The sequence below is a fragment of the Cupressus sempervirens genome, chromosome 7 (assembly GCF_028749045.1).
Source record: "Cupressus sempervirens isolate cs-2001-9-10 chromosome 7, ASM2874904v1, whole genome shotgun sequence".
Lineage (NCBI taxonomy): Eukaryota > Viridiplantae > Streptophyta > Pinopsida > Cupressales > Cupressaceae > Cupressus > Cupressus sempervirens.
The window spans coordinates 473,627,092-473,632,661 of record NC_143124.1 but is presented as its reverse complement, the minus strand read 5'-3'; the positions used below and the strand labels follow the sequence as shown (position 1 = coordinate 473,632,661).

Here is a 5,570-nt window from a genome sequence, read left to right as displayed (position 1 = left end):
CAAGAATAAAGTAAAATAACATTGAACTAATTAGTTAAAAAAAATAAAAAATTAATTGAACCTTCATTTTACTAATAAATTATTTTATATATTTAAAATTATACTCTTTTTCAATTGAATTTCTATATTAATTCTTTAGAAATGAAAGTCCTAACACATTATGATTAACAATATATTACAATTGATTCTCAAATGTTATTCTTTTAAAAGACTCCAAAATATAATTCATACAATTGTTAACATTTATACATGTACCTCTTTGAAAAGAAAGGCCCTTTATACATGTACCTCTTTGAAAAGAAAGGCCCTTGTTAGCCAATCAAGTCATTCAAAAATTAAGAGAAATGAAGAAATGAGTAGAAAGGCCAAGAAATTAAGCCCTTTAATCGATGTGCACAAGGAGGAAGAGGTTGTTGAAGAAATTGAAAATGTCGAGGAGCCAAAACATGATACAAGATCGGGAAACTATATATATTACAATTGATTCTCAAATGCTATTCTTTTAAAACAGTCTAAAATATAATCCATACAATACATGTACCTCTTTGAAAAGAAAAGAAAGGCCCGTGTTAGGAAATCAAGTCCTTCAAAACAGAAATGAAGAAATGAGTGGAAAGGCCAAGAAATTAAGCCCTTTAATTGATGTGCACAAGGAGGAAGGGGTATTGAGGAAATTGAAACTGTCCGAGGAGCCAAAACATGATGCAAGATCGGGTGAACAGAAGAAATGAGTAAAGGCCAAGAAATTAAGCCTTTTAATCACTGTGCACAAGGAGGAAGTTATTGAGGAAATTGAAACTGTCGAGGAGCCAAAACATGATGCAAGATCGGGTGAACAGAGGTCTAGAACTTTTATTAGTAAAGAAAAGAAAGATTAAAAATTTAAAGAAGAGGAAGAATACAGAGGATGAAGATTATGCAGAAGAAGAAGAGGAGCTCCAAGATGAAGAATAAGAAAAATCAATCGATATTAGGGTGAATTTGAGTGAATTATAGACAACAGCGATCATGGTCTGCAATTTATTTGATCTTGTTGTTGACGACATTCTAGAGAACAGCCCCTATGTCCCTTGGTCGGGGCAATGGTAAGCAAAATTCTAATATCTAGGATCAATTTGAAATCTTACAGATGAGGCTAACAATTCTTGAGGATTTTGATACCCCATCAATCGTTGCGAAAGAACCATGCGACACTGCAATATCTCTTCATTGATGGCGTTATGAAGAGGACCATATTTAGAGTTGTTACTAGCAAAAGCAAAGTAAGAAGAGGATCTAATGTTATTTCTTTATCATCTTTAAGTTGTAATTGGGATCAGAGCCCTCTATGACTTAATAAAAAACATTTATACACGTAGATTCTCTTTAACTTGTATACACGCGCATTCTGATTTTAAAAAATAAATTAGCATCGTTAAAACCACAGCTTCCAGTTTACAATATTTCAGATTTAAAATTGAAGACAAATCTTTTGAGTCTCCTTAAATATCAGATACGCTAATTAAGAATAACATGCATGTAAGATAAATTTAAGCATTTTGTCTAAGAGTGCATCATTGATAGGAGGCAAAATTCGGAGAAAGCATGATAGTGACAGTCATTACAGATAATAACAAGCGACATATTGAGGTCACATTCACTATACAGATAAGGAAACTATCCTGAAATTCAAAGTAAGCATTATTCATGCTGTATGCTATTTGAACCATGCGAAACCTGAAATAACAAACAGCGTACCATCTTTTAAACTCTTTTTATCTTCATATAGATTTAGATGTGCTTGAAAAAGACCTTGGGAGAAGATTTGCAGCTCTGGCAATCACTTTCAACCGTCCACAATATCTGATGGAAAGCATCTACTTGGCAAGGCAAGATAAGAGGCCCCTCGCTCTGGAACCCATATTCTTGTTCTGCCTCATCCAGAAGCTTCTTAAATAATGGGTGATTAATGTACTCTGTCTTGATTATAAACCTCTCCTGTTCATCTCCTACATAGACTGCCACATGGCCCCTAGGCGTCACTTCATTGAGGGATGAGTACTCTTCATCTGAGTTGGCAGATAAGGGATGCCATGATTTTGATCTTCTGAGGGCAATCAGTGGGTGCAGGGAACACCCATTCATTGGTTTCCTCCACCACTGGATTATACTCCATGTCTTCACTATCGTACTGGCTTTTCTTCTCTTTGCAGTATTCGGACTGTCCATTCCCTATAACATCGTTTTGGTATGAACACCCTCTGGAGTGGTTTGTGATTGATATACAAGGAACTATTGAATGCTACACACCCAACCCTGCAGCCACATATTATACAAATAAGTTCATTAGCATGTTTCTTATGAGCAACTTAAATCACCTCAAACATATGGGGATCTCAAAAACCAAGTCAATTAATATTGAAACGCCCATTAAAATTTTGTGTTAATATTATTAGCCACATCAAACATATGGGGTTTTCCATCACCAAAAAGGTCAGCTAGATTTCAATTCAAGCTTTGAAATAATAGCACGTACAAGCCAACTTAAGACCTCAAACATATGGGAAACTCGGACACCAAGAAGATCAGTTAAATTTGCATGTTTTGCCTACCTATAATAGCCTAGTTGATTTTCACACAAAGGTTTGGACTGTGTGTATGGAAGTCCTCAACATGTTTAAGTTAACGTGTGGGACTGATTTTTCTCTTTGATTGGTGGTAATGAGGGCTTTTCTACTTTGAAAGGAAACACTCAGGCCGTGTATAATGGTATTCTGGACATAACGTTTGCAACAATTTCTCTTGTTATAAGTGAGGTTTGTGACAGGTGCTTGTGAGACTTTCAATCGGAATTATTCTCTCAAACTTCTCTTCTGAACCCAAATTAGATTTCTATGATTGAATTTTGGGATACATGCATGTAGAGCATCAGGATGGAATTATCTATTTAATTTTGGTTTTAACCAATACTACAATCTTCCATGCAGTGCTTTTATTTTAAAGATTACTGTCTCATAGACTTTTTAAAATTTCCTGCTATTGTGAAGAGGCTGATCTTTTTTGTTAACAAGGTATTTATTTCCTATAAAGTGAATCAACTTTCTATAATCTTTTACTTTTGGCTAGACACATCTACCCAATCAATTAAAATAAAAAGCCTACAACTGAAATCAATTTATACAACCAAACGATCAAATAGTTTACAAGAACATCTCATGAAGACCCAGAGTAGAACTGTTAAACATGCGACCAGAAATTAACTTTGGGTTTACTTTTTGTACTTATAACACAGGCAACAGTCATCTTCCTTCTGTTTTTAGGTTTTGCTCCATTCCCGAGACTTTTTTCCCTAAATCAATCTGTGTAATCTAATGTTTTATATTTCTTCCAATTACTAGGGTTTTGTATCCTAATTGAATTCTTGGAAATATGAGAAATAAGCCTCCTTGAAGTTTCTAGTCTATTCTGTGTCTTCTAATTACTAATATTTACCACCTCCCAAACTTTTTATTAAAAACCCAACAGAAGCAAATTACCTTCTAAATAACAAGCAGAATCCCGTCTTTCAAAGAGAAGCCTCGCCCGTAAAACCCATATAAATTTTTCCCCTTAAATGCGTGCTCCTGATGCGCACCAGATACGAAAACTTGTACAAATTCTACAACTTCAAATTTCAACCTCTGTCATACTCTAAACCATGAATAATCCTCCTACATCTGACTGGATTCTTCATCCTTGAATCGATCCAAATCATACAAGAAACTCTTTGTAGAAGCAGACGAATGAGACGAAACTGAAATACAAAAGCCTAGTACATGGAACCAGTTGAGGAAAGCTACTCATTTGTATTGCAGAAATCAACATCAAGCTTTGCATTCTTGACTAATTCATATCAAGATTAGAGAGGAGCACCCAAATAAGAAATGCTTTCAAAAAGGGCATTTTTAATGAGGCCGGCAACACTTGGTGAGAGTAGGAAGATCCACGAATTGTTCTGCCTTGTTCATTAAATTATAATTATTGTCTGCCACCTTTGGGGGAGGGCATACTAGGCTAGAATCATTCTTTTACCTTATAATAACTAAACTAAACTACCAATCTATCATCCAGTGTATCCACCTAGATGAGAAAGAAATGTGGAACTCTCCGCAATTGTTCTAGTTGATTTAGACAAATGGATGATTTTGTTGGCAGGTGTGCTCCTTGATTTATAATACCAATGCACTAAACAAATGCCCATTAAAGCTTGCGCAAAAGTCTGTGCTTGGTTGGAAAATGTGCTCAAATATGCCTTTTTTCTTAAATTCATATTGCAATAAAGTGGTTGACTTAAATTTCAATCTAGGGGAGAACGAAGCACTAAATACAAATCATGACAGCCATTTACTTCGGCTGCTTGGAAACGGAATTTGCATTGCAGCAATTATGAGTCTCCCAGGCTATTGGGCCTTGTATACCAGTGTTTTGGAAAATAGCAGCTAAGAATCTTATTTTAAAACATTAGTGGTATTTTATATTGAATTCTTTAATATTTCATCATATAATTGTAAAATAATGCACTTACAATCTATAAAAGTGCTATCTGAACTCTTCTTTTCGTCCGTCGTATTTGCGTTCACTTATTTGTTTTCCCAGTGGGGAATACTATTGGATTAGTTGAACTGATTACATCATTGAAATTTTATCAATCACGCGACTAGCTCTATTTTCAATATTATTTAATATTCAGAATTTGTGGGTTTTGTGCGAGTCAGGCATGTACTATTGTAATATTCAAATGTAACCAGCTTCACATCAGTTAACGGATTTTATAATTAATCATTCTTCTTATTTATTTGGTAGGTGCCTGAGCATGAATAGACTGTAAAGATTATGTTCAATGAATGAGATAAATAATTAATTTAATCTAGAATTTGGTAATGTTCAAATTTTTGAAATGTTCTGATTAGGTAGATTAGGATAGGATAAAAATCTCTTTGAAAATAGTCTTGAAGAAAAGGGGGATCTCAACATTAGTGTAATTATTAAAATTTTAAAAATAACAATTAAAAAGAGTTAATAATCAAATGAAGAAAAGACAACAATTTTAGAAGACTACTAAATATAACTAGCTATATATACCTCTATATATATTACGCCGAGAGTAATCGTTCTCGAGGCGCCTATTTTTATTTAATCCCAAAGTTATTTTAATCGAAGTTGGGATTAATGAAAATAAAAATAGGCGCCTCGAGAACGATTACTCTCGGCGTAATATATATAGAGGTATATATAGCTAGTGGCAGTCGCGGCGCAATAGGAAAAATATTTACTTTTTATTTTTTATTTTGATAAGGTTACTATAAAATTGTTAATTAATTTTTAATTAGAGTTGTATGAAGTTAGTATAAAATTATGCTTCAAAATATTTTTCAAAATTTAATATAAGGAGTTTAATATAGATTAAAAATATATTTTTTATTTTTGGGATATTGTAATGTAAAATGTTATAGTCATACATAGATATATGGTTAGGGACAAAGTTACCATTATAGTTAATGTTAACCTTAGGGATAGAATTAGGGTTAGGGTTAGCATTAGAGTTAGGGTTG

The 5,570-nt window shown here is 33.6% G+C and overlaps 1 pseudogene across 1 annotated transcript; it reads right to left on the bottom strand.

Moving 5' to 3' along the window:
• Positions 1-1,572: 1,572 nt before the first annotated feature.
• Positions 1,573-4,048, bottom strand: LOC149547608 (indole-3-acetic acid-induced protein ARG7 pseudogene; annotated as a pseudogene). Its single transcript, XR_016354409.1, has 2 exons — positions 3,516-4,048; positions 1,573-2,295 (listed from the first exon to the last, which is right to left on the bottom strand). The product of XR_016354409.1 is annotated as an indole-3-acetic acid-induced protein ARG7 pseudogene (transcript).
• Positions 4,049-5,570: the final 1,522 nt, after the last annotated feature.